This window comes from Symphalangus syndactylus, chromosome 9 (assembly GCF_028878055.3).
Source record: "Symphalangus syndactylus isolate Jambi chromosome 9, NHGRI_mSymSyn1-v2.1_pri, whole genome shotgun sequence".
Classification (NCBI taxonomy): Eukaryota; Metazoa; Chordata; class Mammalia; order Primates; family Hylobatidae; genus Symphalangus; species Symphalangus syndactylus.
This window is the reverse complement of record NC_072431.2, coordinates 134369155-134386489: the sequence shown is the minus strand read 5'-3', so window position 1 is coordinate 134386489 and position 17335 is coordinate 134369155.

The window sequence follows — 17335 nt, the reverse complement described above, 5'->3', positions numbered from 1 at the left end:
CCTGGGCCTGGTCTCTCCTGGAGGTCTGGGCGTTGCAGGCTTTCAGGACTGCAGCTGCTGTGGCCTACAGACCTGGGTCTGTGTGCCTGTCCCGGGCTTTAGGCTGCTTTTCCTACCTGGCTCAACCAGTCTTTAGTATAGGCTATCACTCAGCTCTTAAGGCAAGGGTGCCAGCTCCCCCCCTTTCCCACACCCCTCCACAGAATTTTCTCCTTCAGCTCTTGTTCTACCTCTCTGCCTTTCCTTCATTTGCCCATTCCTTTGTCCTTGGCCCTTTTACAGTTTTGTTTTTCGCTCTTTTGCTACCCTGAAACAACTTTGTATACTTAGGTAAATTTATTTTAGATATGAAGCTTTTCTTTTTACATACACAGAAATAAAATTGAGATCGCCAATATTCTTATAACCCAGTTTTCCAGAGTGAACATTTGCCAAAAACTCTTCTAATCTAAATAGGATTATAGATTATCTTATAAATTGGATTAATTAGTATAATGTTGGGCATATCAATCCATAAAAATAGAATGGATGAATAAATAAATTGTTGATGAGAGGGAAAACTGATGACTTTTAATCTGAATCCAGGTAAAAATATTAAAATCCCCAGTAACGTCATTTTAGACTTGTGCAGTAATATCTTTAATTTAAAACACAATTTTTTTCTCCACTGGACTTTCCTTCCACTCCTGTGGGAGAAGTTTGATTGTAACTAGTTGTCTAAATATTTTAATTTAAAATTCTAGTCTACGTCTCTAGAGACTGGAGAACACACCACACACACAGAGAGAGAGAAAGAGAGAGAGAAAAGAAGAAGAAAAAGAGGAAGAAGAAGGAAAAAAAAGCAGTGGAGATCCCACAATCCCAGACACAATATTTTGATAACAAATTACAGCACAAGGATATGTTCATTTGTTTACTGTATTTTGTGTTTGCTGCACCTGGTAAGAGGTGATTTTTTTTTTTTTACCACCATCTAATTTAACGTTCTAAAGATCCACATAGTTCTAGATAATATGGTTAGTAGACAACCCTTCTACCTGTAAATTTTTAGTACAAATAGGTTCATTTTTTAAAATAACTTACTTGCTTGTGTTCGTAATATACTCAGATTAGTTCAGCTCCATCAGATAAACTGGAGACATGCAGGAAGTTATGGTAGCTTTGAAATAAAATAATAACAATCTCTTAGTTACAAACATAACTATGGAATCAAATAATTCTAATTTCTAGATTGCTGGTGATTTCAGTAGGCCCACTTAGCATTGGTCAAATGCCAAGCAATGTGTAATTCTTCAAAAAATACCTGACCAAAGCTATGAGATGGTTAGAGGCAATTAATGATTTTAAATGGATTTTCACTAAAACACGCAGTTTGAGAGAGGCCTCTCAAAACTGCGGTTTGAAAATATTTTCGTGGGTTGACAGTCCTTGTAAAAACAATCCTTGTGCAAGGCTATACTCCAAATTAATTGTTCATTAAAGATGTACATTTCCAGGGTTTTTTGTTTGTTTTGGGGTGATTTTTTTGCGACAGAATTTGGCTCTTGTCACCCAGGCTGGAGTGCAATGCTGCAATTTTGGCTCACTGCAACCTCCACCTCCCAGGTTCAAGTGATTCTCCTGCCTCAGCTTCCCAAGTAGCTGGGATTACAGGCATGCACCACCACACCTGGCTAATTTTTGTATTTTTAGTAGAGACTGGGTTTCACCATGTTGGATAGGCTGGTCTCAAACTCCTGACCTCAGGTGATCCACCCGCCTCGGCCTCCCAAAGTGTCCAGGGATGTTTTGAAATTTTATGTTGCCTACATGGTTTTATAGAGTCCTTAAAACTGTCCTGTACAGTGGCCACTTTTCCATTTTACAGAAAGAAGAAACAGATTGAGAGTTGTTCAGGGTAATTTTGGTAAGCACATATGCCAGATGTGGGCTTACCCTACTGCTAAGGATCACAGGCAAATGCAAGATTCACAGTCTTTACAGGCACGACTAAAAGGCATTTCACGTCCTTTAAACAAAAAGGAAAACTTTTTAAGGAGAAACAACAATTATGTCCATGTATACAGCTGTCACATGCTGGAGGTGGGGTTCCAACGCATGTCTACTGGATTCCTCTACGATAATGATAGAGGACTTTAATACTCCACTCTCAACAACATACAGATCAAACAAACAGAAAATTAATAAAGAAATATTGAAACTGAATTGCACTGTAGACAAAATGGGCCTAACAGATATATACAGAACATTTTATCCAACAGCAGAATCCGCATTTTTCTCTAGGGCACATTCTCCAGGATAGACCATTTGGTAGGGCACAAAACAAGTCATAATAAATTTTAGATCAAAATCACATCAAATATTGTTCCTGACCAAGATGGTATGAAACTTAAATCAATAACAGGAAAAATAGGCCGGGCGCGGTGGCTCACGCTTGTAATCCCAGCACTTTGGGTGGCCGAGGCGGGCGGATCACGAGGTCAGGAGATCGAGACCACGGTGAAACCCCGTCTCTACTAAAAATACAAAAAAAAAAAAATTAGCCAGGCGTGGTGGCGGGCGCCTGTAGGCGAAAGAGCGAGACTCCGTCTCAAAAAAAAAAAAAAAAAAAAGGAGGAAAAATATATGGAAATTAAACAAAATGCTCTTGAATAACAAATGTGTCAAAACAGAAACAAAAAAAAGGAAATTACAGAATATCTTGAGACAAATAACATTGGAAACACAATATCCCAAGACCTATGGGATGCAGCAAAAGCAGTTTTAAAAGGGAAGTTTATATAATAACAATAAATGCCTACATTAAAAAAGACAAAAAGATCCCAAATATGTAGCCTAATATTACAGCTCAAGGAACTAGAAAAAGAAGATGAAACTAAACCCAACTTTAGAAGAAGGAAAAAAATAATGAAAATCAAAAAAAGAAACAGAGAAATCAATACAACTAAGAGTTTTTTTGTTGTTTTTTGTTTTTATTTTTTGAGACAGAGTCTCACTCCATCATCGAGGCTGGAGTGCAGTGGCACAAGCTTGGCTCACTGCAACCTCCACCTCATGAGTTCAAGCGATTCTTGTGCCTCAGCCTCCCGAGTAGTTGGAATTAGAGGCACGAGACACCATGTCTGGCTAATTTTTGTATTTTTAGTAGAGATGAGGCTTCGCCATGTTGGACAGGCGGGTCTCAAACTCCTGACCTCATGTACTCCACCCTCCTCGGCCTCCCAAAGTGCTGGGATTACAGACGTGAGCCACTGCACCTAGCCTAAGAGTGTTTTAAGTAAGCAAAACTGGCAAACACTTAACAAGGGTAAGAAAACAAAAGAGAGGACTCAACTATACAAAATAAAAAATAAAATTGGAGACAGTAGAACAGACACCTCAGAAATGGAAAAGATCATAACGAACTAGTTATGAATAATTATATGCAAAAAAATTGGTAATCTGAGGAGATGTATAAATTCCTAGAAAAATACAACCTACCAACATTGAATCAGGAAGCTGTAGTAAGCCTGAACAGATAATTAACAAAGAAATTGAAGTGGTGATTTAAAATCTCTCAACAAATAAAAGCTCAGGACCAGGCCGGGCACGGTGGCTCACGCTTGTAATCCCAGCACTTTGGGAGGCCGAGGCGGGCAGATCACGAGGTCAGGAGATCGAGACCACAGTGAAACCCCGTCTCTACTAAAAATACAAAAAATTAGCCAGGCGTGGTGGCGGGCGCCTGTAGTCTCAGCTACTCAGAGAAGCTGAGGCAGGAGAATGGCGTGAACCCGGGAGGCAGAGCTTGCAGTGAGCCGAGATCGCGCCATTGCACTCCAGCCTGGGCGACAGAGCAAGACTCCATCTCCAAAAAAAAAAAAAAAAACGCTCAGGACCAGATGGCCTTACAGCTGAATTATACCAAACTTTCACAGAAGAATTAATGCCAATATTTCTCAAGCCCTTACAAAAAGTAGAGCCAGAGGGAACACATTTTAACACATTTTATAAGGCCAATATTACCTTGATACCTAAGCCAGACAAAGACACAGCAAGAAAAGAGACCTACAGGCCAATATCTCTGAGGAGCATTGATAGAAACATTCCCAATAAAATATTAGCAAACCGAATTCAACAACATATTGAAAGATTATATGTCATTATCAGGTGGAATATATCCCTGGCATGCACAGCTGGTTTAACATACACAAATCAATCAGTGTGGGCTATATCACATGAACAGACTAAAAGATTAACCACATATGGAACTAGCCCCAATGCCCATCAGTCAACAAGTGGATAAAGAAAATGTGATATATATATATATACCATGGAATACAACGCAGCAATAAAAATGAACAAAATAATGGTATTCACAGCAACCTGGTTGGAACTGGAGACCATTACTCTAAGTAAAGTAACTCAGGAGTGAAAAATCAAACATCATATGTTCGTACTCATAAGTGCGAGCTAAGCTATAAGGGTGCAAAGGCATAAGAATAATACAATGAAATTTGAGGACTTGGGGGAAAGGGTGAGAAGGGGGTGAGGGATAAAAGACTACACATTGGGTACAGGTACACCGCTCAGGTGACGGGTGCTCCAAAATCTCACAAATCACCACTAAAGAACTTATTCATGTAACCAAACATCACCTCTTCTCCAAACTGACTGAAATAAAAAAAAAATTAGAGTAGTATCAAATTTTTTAAAAAAGAAAAAGATAAAAATTATCAAGGTCATCAAAAACAAGGAAAACTGCACAGCCAAGAGGAGCCTAAGGAGACATGAGCACCAAATATAGTGTGGTACCCTATGGGATCCTGAACAGAAAAAGGACTTTAGGGAAAAACTAAGGAAATATGAATAAAGTACAGATTTTAGTTAACAGTAATGTATCAACATTGGTTCATAGGTGTAATAAATGTACTATACTAATATAAGTATAGTGTTACTAATTAATGTTAACAGTAGGGAGAACTGTGTGTGAGATATATAAGAATTCTCTGTACTGTCTTCATAATTTTTCTGTAAATCTAAAACTGTCCTAAAATTAAAAGCCTATTAGCATAAAAAACCACATGATTATGTCATTTGACACAGGAATAAAAACACTGGAAAGAGTTCAACGGCTTTGTTTTCTTTTTTTCAAGTAGGTATATGACCTTAGGTAATTTATTTAATCTCTCTGAAACTCAGTTTCTCACCTATAAAATATATATCTTAACTGGATCAAATTCTGTAAAATTGTGTTGAAGGTTAGTTGAAATACTTTATCTAAAGCACTTAGCACAATTCTTAGCACTTAATAAAAGTTGCTACTCAATGAGAGGTACTTATAATCTACAAAATAATTTTATAACAGTTCTTTAAAACAAAGCTTCCAAGTTTTCACTCAGTAAAATATTTTTTACCTTCTAAAGAATAAGAAAAAGACATTAATAGAGATTTCTCAAAAAAGATATTCAAATGACCAACAGGTACATAAAAAAATATTCAACATCACTAGTCGTTGGGGAAATGCGAATCAAAACCACAATGAGATATCACCTCACTCCAGTTAGAATGGCTAAAATAAAAAAGACAAAAGAAAACAAAGGTTGAGGATGTAGAGCAAAGTGAATGCTTACATACTGTTGGTAGGACTGTAAATAAGTACATCCAGCATGAAAAACTCTATGGAAGTCCCTTAAAAAAAAAAAATTACAGTTCAGTAATCTTACTATTGGTTATATATTCAATGGAGGGGAAATCAGTATGTCAAAGAGACATCTTCACTCCCATGTTTATTGATGCACTATTTACAATAGCCAAGATAAAGAATCAATCCAACCCAAAAATGGATAGTTTAAAAAGTGTGATATATATATGAATACAATTTAGCCCTAAAAAAGAATTAAGTCCTATCGTTTGCAACAACATGGACAGACATAGAGGACTTCATGTTAAGTGAAATAAACTATACACAGAAAAACAAATACTACATGATCTCAATAATGTGGAATCAAAAAAAGTTGATATCATAGAATCAGAGAATAGAACAGTGGTTACTGGAGACTGGGGATAGGAAAAGGACAGGAGTATGAGGAGAAGATGGTCAATGAGCACAAAATTATAATTAGATAGAAGGAGTAAGTTCTGGTATTCTGTTGCACATTAAGGTGATGATGGTTAATAGTAAAATATAATATATTTCGAAAGACCTAGGAGAGAGACTTTTGAATGTCTTCACCATAAAGAAATGATAAATACATGAAGTGACAGTCATGCTATTTGATCATTATACATCATATATGTATTAAAACATCAAGTTTTACCCTATAAATATATATAATCACAATGTCAATTTTAAAAATAATAAAAATCTCAACATCCTTTCTTAATAAAAACTCAACAGTTTAGGAATAGAAGGAAATTCAACATAGCAAAAGCCATTTATGAAAAACTCATAGCTAATGTCATGATTATTGGAGTGAAACTGAAAGCTTTTTTCTCTAAGATCTGGTACAAAGCAAGGACGTTCCCTCTCAACACTTCTATTCAACATTGTACTGTAAGTACTATCAAGAGCAATTAGAAAAGACAAAGAAATAAGAGAATCCCGATTGAAAAGGAATAAGTAAAATTATTTCTATTTGCAGATAACATGATCCTACGTGTAGAAAACCCCCAGTTCACCAAAAAACTGTTAGACTTAACAAATGAATTCAGTAAAGTTGTAAGATAAAAAAAACATGTGAAAGTCTGTGGAATTTCTATGCACAAATAACAGCCTAGCTGAAAAAGAAATCATGAAAACAATCCTATTTATGATAGTATTAAAAAATAAAATATTTAGAAAAAATTTAACTAAAAGGAGAAACACCTGTACACTGAAAACTACAATAACATTGATAAGAGAAATTGAAGGAGTCACAAATAAATAGAAAGGTATTCCATGCTCATGGACTGAAATAATTAATATTGTTTAAATGTCTATACTACCTAAAGCAATATATAGACTCAATGCAATCCCTACCAAAATCGCAATAGGCTTCTTATAGAAATAGAGAAAAAGTTTTAAAATTTGCATGAAACCACAAAAGCTTCTAAACAGCCAAGCAATTCTGAGGGAAAAAAGTTGGAAGCATCACACATCCTGATTTAAAATTATATTACAAAGCTAAGATAATTGAAAGAGTATGGTACTGGCATAAAAACAGACTAATACACCAGTGGAACAGACTAAAGAGCCCAGAAATAAATCCAAACACATATGATAAACTAATTTTTGACAAGGGCCACAAAAAGACCCAATGAGAAAAGAATAGTTTCTTCAATAAATAGTGCTGGGAAAACTGGATCTCCACATGCAAAAGAATGAAATTGAGTTCTTATCTTATACCATATGCAAAAATCAGCTCAAGGTGGATAAAAGACCTAAACATAGACCTGAAACCATAAAACGCCTAAAAGGTGAAAACACAGGGGAAAGCTCCTTGATATTGGCCTTGGCAATGATTTATTGGGCATCACACCAAAAGCTCAAGCTACTAAAGCAAAAATAAATAAATGGGACTATATCAGACTAAAAAGCTTCTGCACAGTATAGGAAACATTCAACAAAATAAAGAGGCAAACTACAGATTGTGAAAAAATATTTGCAAACCATATCCAAGGGGTTAATATCCAAGATTTATAAGGAACTCATACAACTCAGATAAGAAGTTAATATCCATGATTTATAAAGAACTCATTCAACTAAATATAGCAATAAAACATATAACCTGATTGAAAAAATGGGCAGAGGACTTGAATAGTCATATTATAAAAGTTGACATAAAAATACCCAACGTACATGAAAAGGTGCTCAGCATTACTAATCATCAAAGAAATGCAAATCAAAACCATTGTGATAACTACCTCACACCTGTTAGGATAGCTATTATCAAAAAGATAAGAGATAAGTGTTGGCAAGGGTGTACAGAAAAGAGAACCTTGTACACTGTTGTTATAAATGTAGATTAGTGCAGCGATTATGGAAAACAGTGTGGTGATTCCTAACAAAATTAAAACAGAACTGCCATATGACCCAGCAACCCATCTTCTGGATATACAACCAAAGAAAATGAAATCACCACCCTGTTAAGATATCTGCCCTTCAACATTTATTGTAGTATTTTTCATAATAACCAAAATATGGAAACCACCTAGGTGTCCACCGATGGGCAAGTGGATAAAGAAACTGTGTGTGTGTGTGTGTGTGTCTGTGTGTGTGTGTGTGTTTGTGACAGAGAGAGAGAGAATATTATTCACTCTTCAAAAAGGAGGAGCTCTTGCCATTTGCTACAACTTGGATGGATCTGGGGAAATTTAATGCTAGGTAAAATAAGCCACACACAGAAAGAAAAACATCGCATGGTCTCATTTACATGTGAAATCTTTTAAAAAGAAGAAGAAGAAAGTCAGATATAAAGAAAAAAAAACAAAACAGTGGCCACCAGCATTGGGGTGAGGGGAGGAAATGAGGAGATGCAGGTCAGAGAATACAAAGTGGCAAATATGTAGGGTGGACAAGCCAAAAATCTAATGTACAATATGAGGACTATCACTAATAATAGTGTATTGTATTCAGGATTTTTGCTAAATGAGTACATTATAGTTGCTCTTGTCATGATGGAAAAATGGGTAACTATGCAAGGTCGTGTATATGTTGATTTTTTCCACTATAGTAACCATTTTACTATATACAGTTGGCCCTCCATGTCCATAAGTTCCGTATCCATGGGTTCTGCATCCATGGGTTCAACCAACAGCAGATCAAGCATATAGTATTTGCTGGTTGTGGGACCAGTAGATACGGAGGGCTGATATTTTTGCATTGATGATTCCACAGGACCTACAGTGAGACTTGAGTATCCATGAATTTTGGTATCCTCAGAGTCCTGGAGCCAAGCCCCAGTGGATACCAAGGGATGACAATATATGTATCTTATAACATGTTATATACCTTAAATGTACAAAGAAAAATTTATCTCTAAAAAATACACTCTTAGCAATTTTGAAATATATAAGATATTATTATGTCTTTTAGTTAGAAAATTTAATCCATTTAAATTTGGGTGTAATTGGGTTATATAAAACATACTTAAACTATTAAACTGATAAAAATTTAACTTCACATACAAAAACTACAATTTTACTCCATCTTCCATCTACCATTTTAATTTTTTGATGTCACATATTACCTCTTTTTATATTGGGTATCCTTTAACAAATTATTGTAGCTATTATTATTTTAATAGGACTGCCTTTTAACCTTTATACTAAAGATGTAAGTGATTTACACATCACCTTTACAGTGTCATAGATTCCAAATTTGCCTATGTATTTACTTTTACCAATGAGTATTATACTTTCATATTTTCATGTTACTATTTAGCACTCTTTCAGCTTGAAAAATTTCCTTTAATATTTCATATAAGACAGGTCTTGGCTGGGTCTGGTGGTTCACACCTGTAATCCCAGCTACTTAGGAGGTTGAGGCACAAGAATCGCTGGAACCCTGTAGGTGGAGGCTACAGTGAGTCAAGATCGTGCCATTGCACTCTAGCCTGGGCAACAGAGAGAAACTCTGTTTCAAAAAGAGAAAAAAAGACAGGTCTGGTAGTGATGAACTTCCTCAGCTTTTGTTTGGCTGGGAAAGTCTTTAATTTTCTTCATTTCAGAAGGACAGCTTTGCCAGGTACAGTGTTCTTGGTAGGCAGATTTTTCTTTAGCATTTGGAAAATATCCCACCCTCTCCTGGCCTGTAAGAGCTCTTCTGAGAAATTCTCTGCTACCCTTTGGGACTCCCTTATAAGTGCTTTATTCTTTCCTTTTACTGCTTTCAGAATTCTTTGTCTTTGATGTTTGATAGTTTGATTATAATATGTCTTGATGTCATTTTATTTGGATTGTATCTGATTAGAGACCTTTCACCTTGTTCCTGGGAATTTATATCTTTACTCAATTGTTAAGTTTTCAGCTTTTTTTTTTTTTTTTTTTTTTGAGACGGTGTCTTGCTCTTTCACCTGGGCTGGACTGCAGTGGCACTACCTCGGCTCACTGCAAGCTCCACCTCCCGGGATCATGCCATTCTCCTGCCTCAGCCTCCCGAGTTCCTGGGGCTACAGTCGCCCGCCACTGCACCCAGCTAATTTTTTGTATTTGGTTTCACGGTGTTAGCCAGGATGGTCTCGATCTCCTGACCTCGTGATCCGCCTGCCTCGGCCTCCCAAAGTGCTGGGATTACAGGCGTGAGCCACCACGCTCAGTTGTTTTCAGCTATTATTTTAAAAATAATCTTTCTGTCCCTTTGTCTCTCTTAAATTCCTATAATTTGAATATTTGCTTTTATGAGGCTGTCCCATAAATCCTGTGTGCTTTCTCTATTCCTTTTCATCTTTCTACTCCTCTGACTGTATATTTTCAAATACCTGTCTTCAAGTTCACAGATTCTTTCTTCTGATTAATCAATTCCCTGTTGATGCTTTCTATTGATTTTTTCATTTTTTATTGTATTTTTCAGGTCCAGATTTCTATTTGTTTTTTTAAATAATTTCAATTGCTCTATTAAAGTTTTCATTTTGTTTATTTTTCTGATTTCATTGAATTGTTTGTATTTTATTGAAGTTCACTGAGCTTTCTTAAAACAAATATTTTGATTTTTTTGTTAGAAAGTTCATATATTCCCATTTCTCTAGGGTCAGAAACTGAAAAACTATTGTGTTCTCTTGGTAGTGACAAGTCTTTTTGTTTTTTCATGTTTCTTCCTGCACTGCATTGAGTCTACACATTTGTTGAAACAGTTATCTCTTTCAGACATTTGGGCTAGTTTCACTGTGAAAAGGCCTTCCTCAACAGGGAGGAGTAAAGGCTCTGGATGGATGGAGTGCGGCTCCTTGGTAGTAGCCATGTAGTTCTGTCAGCTAAGGTCAGTGTTGTTGAAGATTACAGAATCCTCAGCAGCTAATGCTGTGAATGTCCACAGTAGCAGTGAGGTTTGTTAGGGTTTTCATGACAATGGCTGCTACGGTCCTCCCAATCTTTTTCTTCCTGCCAGGGAAGTTGTAGCTTGGGGCAGGTCCCTCTTGGCACTGGGACCAGATTTCAGGCCCTTTTGCAGTAATGGTGGCTCTGGTATCTGATGAGTGGCACCCATGGAGCAGCCACAGAGGTTAGTCCTAAGGCATAGGCACACATGCTGGCACTATAGCTCTGGGTTCTAGGCAGTAGTGGCACTGGTGCCCAGGGGGCAGGTACCCCCACTGCTGTATTGGTAATGGTATGTGTTGCACATATGCTTGTGAAACAGCTGGGGAGCTGAGAATGGCAGCACAGGTGTAAATAGAGTTATAGTACTTGGGAGTTGGGGTAAGATCTAGCTCTCTATGGCAGTTGAGCCTGGGGCATAGGCATGCTCTAAAGCCCAGAATGTGAACTAGCTTGTTATAGCAATGGATCCAGTGTCTAAGATGTGGTCAGGGCAGTTAAGCCACAGAACACAGCTCTAGAGTGTGGGCACTCATAAGGCAGCTGCTGCTTGGGAGTTGGGGCACACAGGGTTAAAAGAGGTGGCAGGGGGAGTGCAGCTATGTCTTCCTGAGTGGTAAGAATGGCTGTTGGGTACCTTAGTAGGAAAAGATGCTGGTGTCCTCTGCAGAGAATGCTGCTGGGGACCACAACATTTAATTTGGCTAATACCAAAAGCATCTGTCTTCCTTCTTTGTTCCTGTCTTCTGGAATCTCAGGTATACAAATCTCACCAGTGATCCTTTCTATGTGGATAGTTTCCATTTTATTTTGCTCTGCTGTGCTGCTGCAGATTCTTTAATGGCCCTTGAGCTGTCTCAGGGCTATAGCGGTTTGTGGAAATAGCTGTCGATGTTCGTGTGTGCGTGTGTGTGTGTGTGTGGAGGGGGGAGGACCGAAGGCTTATATCTCCTACTCCACCATCTCGATGATATCAATCTCTCAACTTCTACCATGATTTTAAACCTACTAAATGTATTCTGCATATTGTATTATTTCAATCAAGATTAAAGTTTTGATATCTATCTTTTTTAAATGCATGTAGTTTCAAAAGTCTAGCAAAATCAAGTTTGCAGACTGAACAATTTAGAAAGTACTTTGGCTTTTAAAAACTCTTTATTATGAAAAACTGTTTATTATGAAAATTTCAAATACGTACAAAGTAAACAAAATAGTATAAAGAATCCTCATGTCCTACGTTATACAACTGCAATGGCTATCATTATTTTTGTCATTCTCTTTTCACCTGTATCTCTCATTTATCACTATATACCTATATCTATCACTACATATATAACGTACCTTGAAATGCCTACATATTAGCTTTACAGTTTTGACAAATGAGTACACCGGAGTAAGCCTCATCTTTATTATGATATAAAACAATTCTCTCTTCCCAGATAACTTCCTCATATCTCTTTCTGATCAACCCTCAACACTTAGAGTAGGCAGTATTCTGATAAAATTAGATTTATTTTGCTTTAAACTTCATATAAATGAAATCATAATGCATTCACTTTTAATTTAAAGGAAAGTTTGCCAGGACTGGTCTTTCCTCATGAAATCAGATTAAAAAGTGACAACTGAGAATAAAAGTTGGACATTGAACAGTATTGAAGCAACTCAAGTTGTGTGTAATGAGTGTGTTTAGAAAAAGCTAGTCTAATTAAAATCATCACTGATGTATACTTGAGAACAGTAGGTAAGAGTGTAAATATGTAATATGCAAAGCTCTGAATTTATAGTTAGATTTCTGGCAGCATATGATGTTTAATTTAACAAAATAATTCAGCAGGAACATTATAATAGAATTTTATGAAGTTCTTCTTTGCTCTTAGATAATATCCACACTGATGGGAGGGATAAGAAACATTCAGATAAAGAAACACAATTCGACCTGCTAAAGTGGGCTTTATGCTTAGAAATGCAACAAAGTCACAGCAGTGAAAAATACATCTACTTCTTGGTCAGAAGACATTGTACTTTTTATTGAATGTATTGCAACTTAGAACTGTTCCTAACAGGTTTCCATGATGCTGTGCAAACGAGCAGCTAGAGTCAGGTTAAAAGAGATCGAGCATTTCCTGTGAGAGGTCCTTAGAAGCAGAGATTAAGGTGGGACCAGAGATGAGCTTGAAGCCAAGTTGTGTTTCCTGTGGGTCCGGCTTCCTGTCCCACCCCACCACACTTTTCCTCCAGCTGTGACCAACGAGCTACTTGAAATGTTTCCTTTTCCTAAAACCCCCCTACTCTAATAGGAAATTGATGCCTCTGTTTGAGAGACCATGTGAAAGTCTGAAACTGAGCAGAACCGCTTTGCTTACCTAGATTTTTAGGATGCTTCAGAGAGGTCAGGCTTTGCAAAAATTCACCTGTGACCTGTCCTAAGCTGTCAGTTCAGAAAAGGAAACTAGCTGCAAGGTCAATCCAGTGCCCTGTGTCTTCCACAGCTACTGAATTTGAGAGAAGCAACTATTCATCAGCACAAACTTTATTCCAACCCCAAGTGTCTTTTTATTATCACTAGTTTGAAATAGATAGCATCAGTTGGTCTGCTTCCAAAATTCTTATTTCTTTGAAGATGAAAAGAAAAACATTCCAGAAACCAAGTTTTCTCTGAAGTATTTTAAGGAAGTGTGAAACTGTTAAGTGCCTCAGAACCCATCTTGGGTTCCTAGCTTATCTTTCTTCAAAATCGCCTTAGTGGATAAAGTTGGTGCTACCTTCAAGTCAAGTCAAATGTTTATCAGCAGTAAATTAATGGTGTGGGAATGGTGGGAAGAGAAGGAAAAACAGTCACTCGTATTTTTCAAAGTCTGATCATATTATTTTAACATTATCCTGACAGCCTTTCACAGGTCTCCCTTATCACGCTTCAATATCTACCACTATCTCTAACCCATTGACTTTCACATACGTTCAATGGCCATTTACTTCCTTACTATTTTTTGAAACCTTCACCAAGCTACAGTCCTAGATTTCTGGTCCTTTCTACAACATGGACTCTGTTCTCCTAACACCAAATGGCATTCCTAAACTAACTCCAGGTCAGGGTCTACCTCCACCTCAAGTGCAGAGAAGAAAACACCCATGGAATGCTGCTGACCACAGATGGAGTCCTTCGAGAAAAAAAATAAACTAACTAAGGCTAACCCTCCATCATTCAATCCTTGACACTTGTGGACAGAGAAATTTTGAGCCAGAAATGTTATCCAAACCTCAGACTTAGTGATGCCACTGAGTTCTTATCAGTGGGATAGTTTCCAGTTGCTTTTATTCAGTGGTAATGATGAATTTGTGCTGCTCCAGCCACACTTCTGTCATTTGAGCAACCAGAGGAACAAGTTAACACAGCAAAATAAACTGGCCTGTGAGGGAATCCCATTGGTGGCTTTGGTCTTTGGATTGGGTTGGTGGGTTCAGCTCCCGCAACCAAGCCAGTAGCTGAACCCTAACAGGCATTCTTGGGCGGTCTACTGTTAGAGGCAGTTGAGTCAGCTCCATCCCATTCTTCCTTGGCTCCTTTCTTATTTTCCAGACTTTTCTCACTTCCCCTCCTTCCATTCTGCCTGTGTGTCTTAGTACATCTGCAGCCCAGATACTGCTCCAGACAGACTCAAGGTTATCATTAGAAAAATCAGTGGAGATGCTAAACAGCCAGTATTTTGAAAAAATACTAGAAACTGCTTTCTGAAAGCAGAAAGCAGACAGTTGATGGTAAGCAGGGTACTTCCTGAAATCTCCTGTGGGCATCCACAAGGCCAAATCTAACGAAGCATTTCCAATCCTCTCACAAAACAGACACACTCCAAGGTCAAGAGACACCACAATGCCTGAGCAATGTGCTTTATTTAATTATATTTTCTCAGTAACAATTTATTCCTTTCCAAGAATGGTGGGGCAGAAAAAGTATCAAGGTTCTGGCTCGTGTTTCTAGAATATCACACTTGAACACTCATATATTAAAACTGTGGAAGTCTATAAAATAAATTATCAATTTCAGATGGTTCATATTTAGGTCATATTGGTCAAAGATTATTTTTGCAATCTGTGTCTATTCCTTCCCAATTCTCTTCTAACCAATGCCCCTCTAACCCCACCCTAGGACAATTCATATGGCTCTGAGACTGAATGTGTGTGATAATCTTTTTAATTATATTTGATTTTGACTTTGACACTATTTTTTCTTGATCAGGCAGCATGTTGTGTTGAAAAGAATCCTGACAGGGATACCAAATACAAAGGTTTTATTGTAACTACCATTACTAGATGTAAAACTTTCGGTCAATCACAAAGGGCCTCAATTTTTTCAAAAAGTGTCTTGCCTTCTTTAAAATCCTTGATCATAACTTCACTATTTGTCATTAAAACAACTTTGGCTTACGGTAACTTTCTCACAGACTTTCCAAAGTGCAATGAGTACCACACCATAAAGGAAACTTCAACGCTACCCATAAACACAAATTCAGATTGGTTGAACACCATATAAGCTTGATTTATTTGTAAATTTTAGACCCTGATATATTATTTTTGTTTTAACTGGGAGAACAGTTCTCTCATGTAAATGTGAATATGAAACATTCAAAACACTTAGGTAATGCAATGTTATAAACTGCATTTTCACTGTTATACAGTGATTGTCAAGAACAGTCTTTCTGTTGCAAAGAATCTCTGGATCCATATTTATATCCCTTAACTATGACAGACTCCACATATACTTCGCAGTCTCTGCATTGCTTTGGCTGAGCCAAGAATGTCTTGGGAAGAACAGAACCACATGGAGTGTAGATAAGTTTTCCTCCAACTTTATTCCTAATAATTGACAAAGAGATCGAGTGAGGTTATCATTATTTTAATCTCTAAATCTTTGTTCATAATGAAACCTGTTTCTTATCCTTCTCCTAATTATACTTTCTCATATTTATTTCCTCATTCTTCTTGCAATATCACAAAAGTTTGTGATGATTATAAGCTAGTTTCTTAGAGAAGACCACGTAAGTTTCAGTATTTGGAAACATCAGATGTCTAGTTGGTAATTAGGGATTAATCATAAGCATAAACAAATATTTAATTAATATAAATGATGAAGAAATAGCTCAGGAGCATCATAGCAGAAATGTTTTTCCTTTCAACAAAAGGACAATGTAATAATGAGAGGAAAAGCTTTGGAAAATCAGCAGTTATAACACTGAAAAATGTTACAACATACTTGTGCTGCATGGTCATTTTTAATAGCTCCACTTTGATTTTTGGCTCACTATACTATTGGGAGCAAACAACAGTGTGAGTGTAAGTGTGTGCGTATGTTTCTCAACAGGACCTCCACTGAGGTAGAATTATTAATAAACTCGTTGTCAGTGCCAGAGGAAGAAGCCAATACAATTGAACAGCCTGGTGTTCTTAAGGGGGCCCAGGGCCTGGCCATGTTGCCAGCAATGAAAATCCCATATAAGGTCTTGAGCCGATCAGCCTTTGCAGAGGCATCAAACCTATTCTTGGTGAGCTCTGGCTAGACTATGTCAGGAACATTTGAATAGCATGATTGAATTGTGGGGAAAGAAATACAATTCCAGATTCTGGTGTGACCTACAACCAGCACTAGGTCTTAGGCATTCATGAGTCCACCAGGGTTCCTCCCAATAATTCTTCTTTCCCATGTTCTCTAGAGGCCTTAGATAATCCACACAGATTAAAAATGCAGGGAAAACAACTTCTCCCACTCTGTGACCTCAAACTGGTTTCCTGGTACTGCTATTCTCTATTTTCGTAATCTTGAGTCCATTCCCAAGGCTGTAGCCTTAATTCAGGCCACTGGTCAGCACTCACGTGGATCATTGCAGCTCCTCATTACTTGGGATCTGGGATCTTTCCCTTCTAATCTATGAATTTGAGTAAAAATCCCATTTTGCATTCTTTCACTGCTATCACCCTCAGGAAAGAGTCCAAATTCCTTGCTGTTACATCCAAGGCCCTTCAGGAATTGAATTGTACCTCCACCAGGATCATTTCTGAAAAAGTCCCCCACGAGGAACCCCTTGCAGCAGCCAAATTGAATGACCTGCAGCAATTCCTTGGATTTGGCTTGCACGGTCCTGCCTTTGTTCAAGCTGCTTCTCCTGCCTGGGGCACCCTTACTCTTCAACGTTTACCTTCATGGAGAACTTCTATGCATCCTTCAAGACTTGGCTCAAGGTTCTCTAAAACTAAAATTGTAACAAAACACATGTTGATATGTCGTCAGCTCCTTGAAGGTACGGACCACATCATATTCATGCTTGTTCCTACCTTAATATTTAATTTC